This window comes from Lygodium microphyllum, chromosome 4 (assembly GCF_053477565.2).
Source record: "Lygodium microphyllum isolate KBCC chromosome 4, Lygodium_microphyllum_v1.1.10, whole genome shotgun sequence".
NCBI classification, from domain to species: domain Eukaryota; kingdom Viridiplantae; phylum Streptophyta; class Polypodiopsida; order Schizaeales; family Lygodiaceae; genus Lygodium; species Lygodium microphyllum.
The window spans coordinates 128,689,765-128,704,119 of NC_141138.1; positions in this window are offsets into that span (position 1 = coordinate 128,689,765).

Consider the following 14,355-nt stretch of genomic DNA (forward strand, 5'->3'; position numbering starts at 1 on the left):
ATATCTCCTTCAGCGAAGGATCTGTCTTGACGTTTCAAATCCGCATAAGCCTTTTGTCTATCCTTGATGGCTTGGATGTCCTGTCTTATTGACTTGATTTGGTCATCCATATCTTCTAGCATTTGCCTTGAAGCTTCAACCCTCAAGATTGGATCCAAGAATTTTAAAGGACTTCGACAATCGTGCCCATACAATTCTTGAAAAGGGGTCATCTGAATGCTTTGTTGGTAAGAAGCATTGTAGGCAAACTCAACCAGTGGCAAATATTGGATCCACTTTTTGGGTTCATGGCAGCAGTGTGCCCTTAGCATATCCTCAATGACTCGGTTGACTCGCTCTGTTTGACCATTGGTTTGGGGATGGTAAGCTGTACTGAAACAGAGTTGAGTCCCAATGGATTCGAAGATAGATTTCTAGAAGTGTGATGTGAAGAGAGAGTCACGATTACTAATGATTCTTCTGGGTAACCCATGCAGTTTGAATATCTCCTTGATAAATAACATTGCGATGTCTGAGGCTTTATAGTTTGTCTTAACAGGAATAAGGTGTGCAACCTTGGTGAGCATATCCACCACAACCATAATGGAGTTGTATCCTCCTTGAACTTGGGGCAGGACAACAACAAAGTCCATACTAATGAATTCCCATTTCTTTTGGGGAATGTCAAGTGGTTGCAATTTCCCTGGCATTTTGACATGTTCGGCCTTAATGCGTTGACAAGACAGAAATTCAGTGACATATTTGAGAATGTCACCTTTAAGCCTCTCCCAATAATAGCTCTTTCTGACTGCATTGAGGGTCTTGGCATAGCCAGGATGTCCTGAAAAAGGGGAGTTATGAGCTTCCCAAAGTCTTTTTTGTTTGAGTGACTGGCTTGCTGGTATATATAATCTCATTCTATAGTAGACAAGTCCACTATTGATAGAGAATTCTAGGTACTTTGCCTGTAGCTTCAAGTCCTGATCCTTGATAGGGATCTCCCTTTGCAATTTCTGATAGGTTGGATCATGGCATGTGTAACGTGTCCACTAGAATCATCCAGGACACGTCTTAGCAGTCCATCGGAAAGGATGTCTAGAAAACTCCGCCCGGCACTCCCATGGAATGTTACGGGTTTTGCAATCTAGGTCTTCCCGTGTCTGCCACGTAGCGGAAGTATCCTGGCCGTTCCCACTTAGGATCGACCTGAATTTGGGTTTTCCTGTTTGGTCATTAGCTAGCAGCAACTAGCGTCAGACCCGAGCGAACTACTTTACGCAGAAACGCCAGGTCCGAAGCAGATTCACGCTGCACTTGGTTCAAGGAGAATGGGAAACGAGAGGGATGCAAAACTCAACCTCTCAGCCATAAGGCATAGTCCCATTCCGTTCCCCTAAAACAACGTAAATTGGGTAAGATGTAACTCTAGGTCATCGTTCTCGTTATTCGTTTTGATGATGATGATCATCCCGCTGTTCTTCGAGATTTTTGAGAAAAGTTCCCGGCTAACCGGGACCACCCATCCGTAGGACGGACCCATGGTCCATCCTCCGCACTTTCCTCGGTTTGTTTTAGTTATGTAATTATCTAACACATTAATTTGACATATAACAAACAGCTTCTTTAATTAACCCTGTTAAGCACTGGTTCCTTCACGTAATCTTATCACGTGACATAGAAAAACAATATCAAACAACTTCTTTATTATCATTTCATCATTTTATCTTTGAAATACAAGGAGTTCTGCCCGTAGGCTTGTCCATAATCCGCCCGAAGGCTATCCAGTAATCCGCCAGGGATCACTGTTCCAAGCTTCTGTCCGTAGACTAGTATGCGGGCCTCGAGATCCAATCCCGAGTCACGTTAGCCTCTTGTGCAGGACCCGGAAGGTGAGGGATTTACGGCCAGAGCCCCCCCTGGCACCCAAGCATCCTCCTGCTCCAAGTAGAGCTCAACGGAAAGACCTCTCGCGGCGGGTTCGGTCCACGTTCCCGGCGCGGTCAACGACCCCCTTGGTTAGGGTCAGGCAGGCAGTCGGGGGTAACTGAAGCTGCCTCTCCCTTCAGGCCTTCAACCTGAAGCATTTAGATATCTTTTCATCCTTTAGTTCCTTGAGCAAATAATGCAAACAGTGCTTTCTAAACTATTACAAGCACAATCAATTTCAGTGGTCGTTTATTTGGCCAACTTTTAAGGAGTGATTGTTTCTCTCCGAATGCATCTAGCATTCGATCTGGGATCAATTGCGACTTGGCAAGATCGCCAAGGGTTTGTTTGTTCACCCTTTTGTCCTTGGGTTAGGGCCATACCCTGTTAACCCAACTTAACCAATACCTTAGGTTTTATTAATAGTAAATCCTGGCGACCATGTCGCTTCAATTTATTGATTGGTCATTTGCTTCCAGGCAAATACCTAACTCCCCTTTTTCTTGGCAATTATTCCCCAAGAAAGGTGATGTAACAGGATGATTACTCATCCTCTTGTAAGTTAAATTTGCGCAATAACTTGCCAACCTCATTTCAAGAAATGGCAAAACTCTCTTGTGAACAAATCACAAGTCTATGCGATGTTGCAACTTTTTGCACATGTGTTGCATCTATTCCACGGGATCATTTCACCCATTGAATGGCGTTTTCTGGTCACGGAATTATGATTAGACAAGAAGTAGGGTTTAGGGTGTCTTCTTACCCAACCCAATCCTAATTGCACTAGGCCGACAACGTTCGGTCCTAGGGATTCCAACTCAATCCAAGTTCTAGCATTAGGTCGAATGATCCTTAGGGTAGAAACCCTAGATCATTATTTGCGTGAGCATCCAATTGACTCAACCATTCCGGGAATGTGGGTAGGACCATTGGGTATGAGGGTTTTCGACTTAGCAACAAGTGGAAAACTCGGCCGAATCCTTAACGTGCTAAGCCCTAGTTAGTGCTTGGGGTATTTATCGTATCGACTGAACCATGCCTATATGAATCCCTTGCGGGTTAGGTGATTTAGATAATTCAATATGCTTGTCTCGCGACAAGGACGAGCCATTCCTAGAGATGATAAACTTGATCTAAAGGAGATAACTAGTTGCAACATGGCACAATACACGTAAAAATGCGATTCATTACTTCTATATGTACCACTAGATTCGCAATAACCCTAACATTTCTTGTTAAAAACAAAGGCATGATAATTTGCAGAATAACTTTCATAGAGCCTACTAGGACTTACACTCAAGAATCATGCCTATAACCTTTTTCTAAGCTTTAGGATTTCACGCTTTAATAAACCATGCAACCTTTCCCAAATGCAACTCTTGATGAATTTTATGCACGATGAAAGTGCAACATGCAACCCTTTCGTAACTACAACGTAGTTAAATGAGGTTCATGCAAAGTGAATATTGTAGGATTAGTGTTGGTATATTCTTTCTTGCAAGCACATGCCACATGCCAATCCATAGATTCATTTTTGATACTCTACAATTACTTTTCGGATAACCTCCTACGGGTGTTAACGACTTTTTCCCATGAACCATTACAATAAAGATTTTTCCTAAAAATGCGACATATGCTTATTCTTTCCATGTCTAGTCAAAAATGCACTTAATAACTTCAACCTTATAATGATAGGCAATAGGTGTTCTAGGCTCGTCACTTTGAAATGCATGACAAAGCAACATACTACTAAGGTCGTAAGATGGATAGACAATTTGCGTTCATCACATTGAAAATGTTAATAACTTAATTGCATGTCATGAAATAATTCTAGTAATCGATCAAATAGGCAAATTTTCCTCAATTGCAATTTTAATTAGGCTTGGCGAATTTGAACATGCATAGGTGCTTTCTATTCCATGAAAGTTATCATACCTACTGCATTACTTTTGCGTAGAATCAAAATCATAAAACCTGGGCCTGTGGGCTCGGGGAGATGTCCACGTAAATGTTAGGAGAAGAATCTCCCGCAGGCGTGCCTTGCGACTTCTTCGGAGCCATTATTGAGGACTTGATCTCCGTGGATTCCCTCGCTTCTACGCGTTCTCTAAACAGCCTCAAGATGTGCCTTGTCCCTTGTACATCGGAGATTCCTTCACCGACTTTCGGATCTTTAAAAGGCCGGGGGCTTGTGGACTTTGGGCTTATGGGGAGGCTTGTGGGAAAGGAGCTTTTACAAGAAGGCTTGTAGGATTTGGGCTTTTACGAATAGTCTCATGGGAAGGAGCTTTATGAGCTTGGTTTTAAACCCGAGAAGGATGCGTAGGAACAAGGCCCAAAGCCTTATCCTTTGGAAGCTTCTTAGAGAAGCTTCTAAGAAGCTTCTGATTGTCCAGGATCATGTGGAAGGCCCCAATGATTGGGAAGAGTTAAAAGGATTGATGTCGGGGGAAAAAAAACAATGACTAATGGCGCTGCTGGCGAGGATCATGGGAGGTAGTTCAGCGCTGGGCGCAGTAGGGGCGGGCTATGGCAGCTACAGCACGACAGGCGGCGTCTTCTCACGGCACGACAGCCTTTCTCCTCCCTCAGCGCAGCAGCCTCCACCTCAATAGCACGTTCCTTATTCCTCACGGCAGCATCTCAGGCTCCTCCTCCTCCGATCCTCCCCTCTTCTCCACTTGACCACAAGGGGGGTCTCGTGTGAGATGATGACGGCAGGGTAGAACGTCTGAGTCTCCCTTCATCAGCACAGTAGCCTCCACCTTCACAGCACGGCCGCCTTTTGTCAGCTCCTCCCCTCATCAACACCTTAGAGGGTGTATTTATAGGACAAGGGGGGGGGGGAGAGAAAGCTCCACTACGTGGCCCCCTGCATGGGTTCCCCCCTCCTCATGCAGCCCACGACTCCACCAAGCCCATCCCCCCACACTCCCTCTCCTTCAGCCGTGCATCAGCTAGGGGAAAGGGATAAATAAGAAAAATTTGCTTTAATAATATCCATTTTGCCCCTCCCAAGAGGGTGTTTACGTGTGAATTGCGGATTTGAACCCTCGACTTGCTTTGCCAATGCGGATGGTCTCGATTTCTCGCGTGCAGGTTACACATTATACTGCCGGTAATTCCAATATGAAAGATAACCTTTGCACGAGGTTTACGCAGTGTGGGGGAAGTCAATATTCACGAGTGGGAATATTACATTCTCTCCCCCTTAGAAGAATCGAGATGTCCTCATCTCGAGATAAACTGGGGATATTGAAGGTTGAGAGAGCTTTCATCTATCCAGGTGGCATCCTCTTCGGGATAATCTTTCCACTGGACGAGGCATTCTTTCAAGGTTCTAGATCTTAACTGTCTCTCCCTAACATCTAAAATCTTATTCGGTCTAAGTTCAAGGACTCCTTGACTAGGCATTAGGTCCTAGGCACTTGAGGATTTTGTATGGTCCACAATACCTTGGACTTAGCTTCTTGCAATCTCCTAAGGATAGAGAACTCTTCTTTGGGCCTAGGTGAATGAAGACCATGTCTCCTTTCCTCAAATATTCTATCTTGACACTTCAAATCCGTGTATGCCTTCTGTCTATCCTTCGCAGCTTGGATGTCCCGAGAAAGTGAAATCATGAGCTTCGCACAATATCTTCTGTTTAAGTAACTGGCTTGCTGTATACATGCTCTCATTCTATAGTAGACATGTCTATTATTGACAGAGGATTCATGACCTTTGGCCTATAGCTTTTGTTCCTGGTCCTTGATAGAGATTTCCCTTAGCATCTTTTGATAGGCTAGATCATGGCATGCTTCCTCTCTAGCTAGTTCGAAAATAGGGTTGCTTGGCATAGATACCTTTGTAGCCAGAGATCTGGCCGTTGATGGATTCTGCAAGATTAGGGAATTTAGGAATGCCTTGCGACTGAGTGCATCAACAACTACATTCTCTTTCCCTGGACGGTACTTGATCTTAAGGTCACACTCCTCCAGCACTTCAATCCACTGACATTGCCTCATGTTGAGCTTGTTCTAGGTAAAGTTCCACTTGAGACTTTTTATGATCAGTCACTAGTGTAGACTTGTTACCTAGCAGGTAGTGTCTCCAAAGCTTGACAACTAAAAGTTAAGATCATGGGTAGCATAATTCTTCTCATGGCTTTCAATTTCCTTGAAGAGTATGCTACTGGATGTCCTTCTTGCATGAGCACATATCCTAAGGCAAGCGTGCTGGCATCAATTACTACCTCGAACTTCTTACTAAGGTCTGGAACTTTTAGAATAGGTGCTGATACCAAACTTTGCTTTAATCTATAAAAGCTAGATTGTTCGGCAGCTGACCATGCAATGGATGTTTGCTTCTTCAGTAAGTCTATCAGAGGTGCTGCAATCAAAGCATAGTTATTGATGAAGACCCTATACCATCCTATCAATCCAAGAAAACTGTGTATTTCTTTGACAGTTGTTGGTATTGGCCATTCTATAACATTTGGTTGTATCCACTGAGATTCCTTCCGCTGATACGATGAATCCCAGATATTCAATCTGACGCTTGAAGAACGGACACTTCTTCATAGAGCTTGTGTGCCCTCATTGTCTCAAGGACAATGCGAAGTTGGGGTTCATGAGCTTCTTCTTGTTTGGAATAGACTAAGGTGCCGTCGAAGAAGACGAGTACGAAGTCATCAAGATATGGCCTAAAAGATATCCTGCATTAACCTGTTGAAGGTGGCAGGCGCATTCGTGAACTCGAATGACATAACTAGGAACTCAAAGTATCCATATCTTGTGTTGAAGGTCGTCTTTGGGGTATCTTCTTCCTTGATTCTTATCTGATAGTAACCAGACCTAAGATAATCTTGGAGGAGTTCTTAGCACCTTGAAGATTATCAAGAAGCTCATCTATTCTAGGAATATGATATTTGTTCTTGACTGTTGATTGATTCAACCCTCTGTAATCAATACATAGTTGAAGTGTTCCATCTTTTCTTTTCTGGAACAGTGCTGGTGCTTCCCAAGGTGAACTGCTAGGACGGATGTAGCCCTCTGATCTAGCACTTGCTTGAGTTGTTTCTTACAGCTCAATTGCTTCTGGTATAGACATTCTATAGGGTGTCTTCGCAATTGGCGCAGCTCCTATTACTAGCTTGATCTCATGATCTACTTCCCTTTGAAGCGGGATTTCTGTTAACTCTTTAGGACCTACATCCACGTATTCCTTTAGCCAAGTGACCAAATCACTTTACTACTCTATCAATAGTCACAATCAAGACAATCGTTGATTTTTTTAGAAAAAAGTTTTATTCCATTCATATCAGCATAGCACTTTTTCGAGGTATAATTATTTCTTGGGGCGATGGAACAAGTTGATACATTAATTCGAAGAGAATAAGATATTGTTGCATTCAGCTACAGGAACTGAGTAGTAGTACGGATTGGGGTCATCGATTTTCAGGAATCGATAGTTCATTGGAAGATTAGGGTATCTTTTCCTTTGATATCCATTCTTCTCATGACGTCCCAAAACCTTGATTCGGTCGGCAGGGATTCTTTGAATCACTTCTCCGTACACATACTTATTCTGGTTAACCCTTCGACCTTCGACCTGTAGGGACGCGTTTGCGTGAGCCTCAACAAAGACGAGCAGCTTCACGATCTTCAAATCCTCCATCCACTTGATTCTCTTCAAGTTAATTTGAAGGTACGCAGGTTTATAGGCAGTTATGTAATAGATCCCTCTAACACCCATCCTCCTCCGTTCCAAGTACACAGGCGATGGATTGTAAATGCGGTCTAGGATGTGCATCATCTCAACTCTTTGTCGATAATCCGTGGAATGCATCGCGGTCATAAACATGACTCCGAACACTAAGAACTTGTTCCATGCTTCATAATTCTACAATACAGCATTGAAAGTAAGGAAATGTTTGGGACAGTAACATTTGCTTTACTTCTTCTTATTAAAATTTCTTAAAAACCAGTCTTTTGTTGGTTTGCTCTGATACCAACTGTAACGTGTCCACTAGAATCATCCAGGACACGTCTTAGCAGTCCATCGGAAAGTATGTCTAGAAAACTCCGCCCGGCACTCCCATGGAATGTTACGGGTTTTGCAATCTAGGTCTTCCCGTGTCTGCCACGTAGCGGAAGTATCCTGGCCGTTCCCACTTAGGATCGACCTGAATTTGGGTTTTCCTGTTTGGTCATTAGCTAGCAGCAACTAGCGTCAGACCCGAGCGAACTACTTTACGCAGAAACACCAGGTCCGAAGCGGATTCACGCTGCACTTGGTTCAAGGAGAATGGGAAACGAGAGGGATGCAAAACTCAACCTCTCAGCTATAAGGCATAGTCCCATTCCGTTCCCCTAAAACAACGTAAATTGGGTAAGATGTAACTCTAGGTCATCGTTCTCGTTATTCGTTTTGATGATGATGATCATCCCGCTGTTCTTCGAGATTTTTGAGAAAAGTTCCCGGCTAACCGGGACCACCCATCCGTAGGACGGACCCATGGTCCATCCTCCGCACTTTCCTCGGTTTGTTTTAGTTATGTAATTATCTAACACATTAATTTGACATATAACAAACAGCTTCTTTAATTAACCCTGTTAAGCACTGGTTCCTTCACGTAATCTTATCACGTGACATAGAAAAACAATATCAAACAACTTCTTTATTATCATTTCATCATTTTATCTTTGAAATACAAGGAGTTCTGCCCGTAGGCTTGTCCATAATCCGCCCGAAGGCTATCCAGTAATCCGCCAGGGATCACTGTTCCAAGCTTCTGCCCGTAGACTAGTATGCGGGCCTCGAGATCCAATCCCGAGTCACGTTAGCCTCTTGTGCAGGACCCGGAAGGCGAGGGATTTACGGCCAGAGCCCCCCCTGGCACCCAAGCGTCCTCCTGCTCCAAGTAGAGCTCAACGGAAAGACCTCTCGCGGCGGGTTCGGTCCACGTTCCCGGCGCGGTCAACAACCCCCTTGGTTAGGGTCAGGCAGGCAGTCGGGGGTAACTGAAGCTGCCTCTCCCTTCAGGCCTTCAACCTGAAGCATTTAGATATCTTTTCATCCTTTAGTTCCTTGAGCAAATAATGCAAACAGTGCTTTCTAAACTATTACAAGCACAATCAATTTCAGTGGTCGTTTATTTGGCCAACTGTTAAGGAGTGATTGTTTCTCTCCGAATGCATCTAGCATTCGATCTGGGATCAATTGCGACTTGGCAAGATCCCCAAGGGTTTGTTTGTTCACCCTTTTGTCCTTGGGTTAGGGCCATACCCTGTTAACCCAACTTAACCAATACCTTAGGTTTTATTAATAGTAAATCCTGGCGACCATGTCGCTTCAATTTATTGATTGGTCATTTGCTTCCAGGCAAATACCTAACTCCCCTTTTTCTTGGCAATTATTCCCCAAGAAAGGTGATGTAACAGGATGATTACTCATCCTCTTGTAAGTTAAATTTGCGCAATAACTTGCCAACCTCATTTCAAGAAATGGCAAAACTCTCTTGTGAACAAATCACAAGTCTATGCGATGTTGCAACTTTTTGCACATGTGTTGCATCTATTCCACGGGATCATTTCACCCATTGAATGGCGTTTTCTGGTCACGGAATTATGATTAGACAAGAAGTAGGGTTTAGGGTGTCTTCTTACCCAACCCAATCCTAATTGCACTAGGCCGACAACGTTCGGTCCTAGGGATTCCAACTCAATCCAAGTTCTAGCATTAGGTCGAATGATCCTTAGGGTAGAAACCCTAGATCATTATTTGCGTGAGCATCCAATTGACTCAACCATTCCGGGAATGTGGGTAGGACCATTGGGTATGAGGGTTTTCGACTTAGCAACAAGTGGAAAACTCGGCCGAATCCTTAACGTGCTAAGCCCTAGTTAGTGCTTGGGGTATTTATCGTATCGACTGAACCATGCCTATACGAATCCCTTGCGGGTTAGGTGATTTAGATAATTCAATATGCTTGTCTCGCGACAAGGACGAGCCATTCCTAGAGATGATAAACTTGATCTAAAGGAGATAACTAGTTGCAACATGGCACAATACACGTAAAAATGCGATTCATTACTTCTATATGTACCACTAGATTCGCAATAATCCTAACATTTCTTGTTAAAAACAAAGGCATGATAATTTGCAGAATAACTTTCATAGAGCCTACTAGGACTTACACTCAAGAATCATGCCTATAACCTTTTTCTAAGCTTTAGGATTTCACGCTTTAATAAACTATGCAACCTTTCCCAAATGCAACTCTTGATGAATTTTATGCACGATGAAAGTGCAACATGCAACCCTTTCGTAACTACAACGTAGTTAAATGAGGTTCATGCAAAGTGAATATTGTAGGATTAGTGTTGGTATATTCTTTCTTGCAAGCACATGCCACATGCCAATCCATAGATTCATTTTTGATACTCTACAATTACTTTTCGGATAACCTCCTACGGGTGTTAACGACTTTTTCCCATGAACCATTACAATAAAGATTTTTCCTAAAAATGCGACATATGCTTATTCTTTCCATGTCTAGTCAAAAATGCACTTAATAACTTCAACCTTATAATGATAGGCAATAGGTGTTCTAGGCTCATCACTTTGAAATGCATGACAAAGCAACATACTACTAAGGTCGTAAGATGGATAGACAATTTGCGTTCATCACATTGAAAATGTTAATAACTTAATTGCATGTCATGAAATAATTCTAGTAATCGATCAAATAGGCAAATTTTCCTCAATTGCAATTTTAATTAGGCTTGGTGAATTTGAACATGCATAGGTGCTTTCTATTCCATGAAAGTTATCATACCTACTGCATTACTTTTGCGTAGAATCAAAATCATAAAACCTGGGCCTGTGGGCTCGGGGAGATGTCCACGTAAATGTTAGGAGAAGAATCTCCCGCAGGCGTGCCTTGCGACTTCTTCGGAGCCATTATTGAGGACTTGATCTCCGCGGATTCCCTCGCTTCTACGCGTTCTCTAAACAGCCTCAAGATGTGCCTTGTCCCTCGTACATCGGAGATTCCTTCACCGACTTTCGGATCTTTAAAAGGCCGGGGGCTTGTGGACTTTGGGCTTATGGGGAGGCTTGTGGGAAAGGAGCTTTTACAAGAAGGCTTGTAGGATTTGGGCTTTTACGAATAGTCTCATGGGAAGGAGCTTTATGAGCTTGGTTTTAAACCCGAGAAGGATGCGTAGGAACAAGGCCCAAAGCCTTATCCTTTGGAAGCTTCTTAGAGAAGCTTCTAAGAAGCTTCTGATTGTCCAGGATCATGTGGAAGGCCCCAATGATTGGGAAGAGTTAAAAGGATTGATGTCGGGGGAAAAAAAACAATGACTAATGGCGTTGCTGGCGAGGATCATGGGAGGTAGTTCAGCGCTAGGCGCAGTAGGGGTGGGCTATGGCAGCTACAGCACGACAGGCAGCGTCTTCTCACGGCACGACAGCCTTTCTCCTCCCTCAGCGCAGCAGTCTCCACCTCAATAGCACGTTCCTTATTCCTCACGGCAGCATCTCAAGCTCCTCCTCCTCCGATCCTCCCCTCTTCTCCACTTGACCACAAGGGGGGTCTCGTGTGAGATGATGACGGCAGGGTAGAACGTCTAAGTCTCCCTTCATCAGCGCAGTAGCCTCCACCTTCACAGCACGGCCGCCTTTTGTCAGCTCCTCCCCTCATCAACACCTTAGAGGGTGTATTTATAGGACAAGGGGGGGAGAGAAGAGCTCCACTACGTGGCCCCCTGCATGGGTTCCCCCCTCCTCATGCAGCCCACGACTCCACCAAGCCCATCCCCCCACACTCCCTCTCCTTCAGCCGTGCATCGGCTGGGGGAAAGGGATAAATAAGAAAATTTTGCTTTAATAATATCCATTTTGCCCCTCCCAAGAGGGTGTTTACGTGTGAATTGCGGATTTGAACCCTCGGCTTGCTTTGCCAATGCGGATGGTCTCGATTTCTCGCGTGCAGGTTACACATTATACTGCCGGTAATTCCAATATGAAAGATAACCTTTGCACGAGGTTTACGCAGTGTGGGGGAAGTCAATATTCACGAGTGGGAATATTACAGCATGCCTCTTCTCTAGCTAGCTCAAGTATTGGGTTGTTTGGCATGGATACCTTTGTGGCTAGGGATCTAGCTGTTGATGGATTTTGCAAGATTAGAGAATTCAGAAATGCCTTGCGACTGAGTGCATCGGCAACTACATTCTCCTTTCCAGGCCGGTATTTGATTTCAAAATCTTACTCCTCCAGCACTTCAATCCATTGTCGTTGTCTCATGTTGAGCTCATTCTGGGTAAAGATCCATTTGAGACTTTTATGATCCGTTACTAGGGTAAACTTGTTACCTAGCAAGTAGTGTCTCCAAAGCTTGAGAGCATGGATGACAACTAACAACTCCAGATCGTGGGTAGTATAATTCCTCTCATGGCTTTTCAGTTTCCTTGAAGAGTATGCTACAGGATGACCTTCTTGCATAAGCGTACATCCTACGGTAAGTGTGCTAGCATCAGTTATCACTTCAAACTCCTTACCAAAGTCCAGACGTTTCAGGATAGGTGTTGAGACCAAGCTTTGATTTAGTTTATCAAAGCTAGATTGTTTAGCAGTTGACTATACAATTGATGTTTGCTTCTTCACTAGATCCATCAGAGGCACTACAATCAAGGTATAGTTTTTGATAAAGACCCTGTACCATCTTGTCAATCCAAGAAAACTACGTATTTCTTTGATAGTTGTTGGTGTTGGCCACTCCAAAACGTCTGTGACCTTGGCCGGGTCTATTGAAATTCTTTCCATTGATACAATGAATCCCATATACTCAATCTGTCGCTTGAAGAATGCACATTTCTTCTTCTTATCATAAAGCTTGTGTGCCCTCATTGTCTCAAGGACAATGCAAAGCTGGGGTTCATGATCTTCTTCCTGTTTGGAATATACTAAGGTATCGTCGAAGAAGACGAGTACGAAGTCATCAAGATATGGCCTATCCTGCATTAGCCTATTGAAGGTAACACGTGCATTTGTCAGTCTGAATGACATGACTAGGAACTCAAAGTTTCCATATCTTGTGTTGAATGCCGTCTTTGAGATATCTTCTTCCTTGATCCTTATCTGATAATATCCAGACCTGAGATCAATCTTGGAGAAGATCTTCGCACCTTGAAGACGGTCAAGAAGTTCATCTATTCTTGGTGGAATGGGATATTTGTTCTTAATGGTTGATTGATTCAACCCTCTGTAATCAATACATAGCCGAAGCGTTTCATTCTTCTTCTTCTGGACCAGCACTGGAGCTCCCCATGGTGAATTGCTAGGATGGATGTAGCCTTGGTCTAACAGTTGCTTGAGTTGATCCTTCAGCTCAATCGCTTCTGGGATGGACATTCTATATGGTCTCTTTGCAATTGGCGCAGCTCTTGGTGCTAGCTTGATTTCATGATTAACTTCCCTTTGAGGCGAAAGTTCTGTCAGCTCTTCATGAAATACGTCTACGTACTCCTTTAGCCATGAAGGTCCTTCACTAGACTCCTGATTCTAATCCAGCTTATTTAGCTTAATCAAATAGACATGTAGCCCCTTTCTAACTCCTTTTATTATCCGAGATGCTTTAGCCAGTTGAATTTTTGGCTTCCCAGCCTCTCCTTGAGTTGTGACCAATTCCCCTTTAGAATTTTGAAAGGAAACTTGGCCCTTTCCACAGTGAATGTGGGCATCATTAAGTTTAAGCCAATCCATTCTGAGTAAACAGTCATGGATACCTAGGTTCATAACCCTGAATTTGACCGAAGTCGACTTTCCACATCACATTACATTACATGCCCAATTCAGATTTGAGTCAAGTGACCTAAAAACTTAACTTTCTTACCAATACTCACAGTCAAGACAATCATTGATAAAAATAAGTCTTATTTTATTCATATGGGCATAACCCTTTCGAGTACAATCATTTTTTTGGGAAGATGGAACAAGCTGATATATTAATTCTGGGAGAATAAGATTGTGTTACATTTAACTACGGGAACTGAGTAATAGTATGGATTGGGGTCATGGATTTTCAGGAATCGATAGGTCATTGGAAGATTAGGGTATCCTTTCCTTTGATACCTATTCTTCTCACAATGTCCCAACACCTTAATTCTATCGGCAGGGATTATCCAAGTCACTTCCTTGTACACATACGTGTTCTGCTTGACCTTTTGACAGCCGACATGTATGGTTGCGTTTGCGTGAGCCTCAATAAAGATGAACAGCTTCACGATCTTTAGATCCTCCAACCACTTGATTCTCTTTAAGTTGGTTCAAAGGTACGTAAATTGGTGGGCAGCTATGTAATAGATTCTTGAATCACCCGTCTCTCTGTAGGAGCTCTGTAAGAGAAGAACAGGTTTTCTATTTCATCTTCTGCCTCTGTCTCGGCTTCTGCTATGGCCA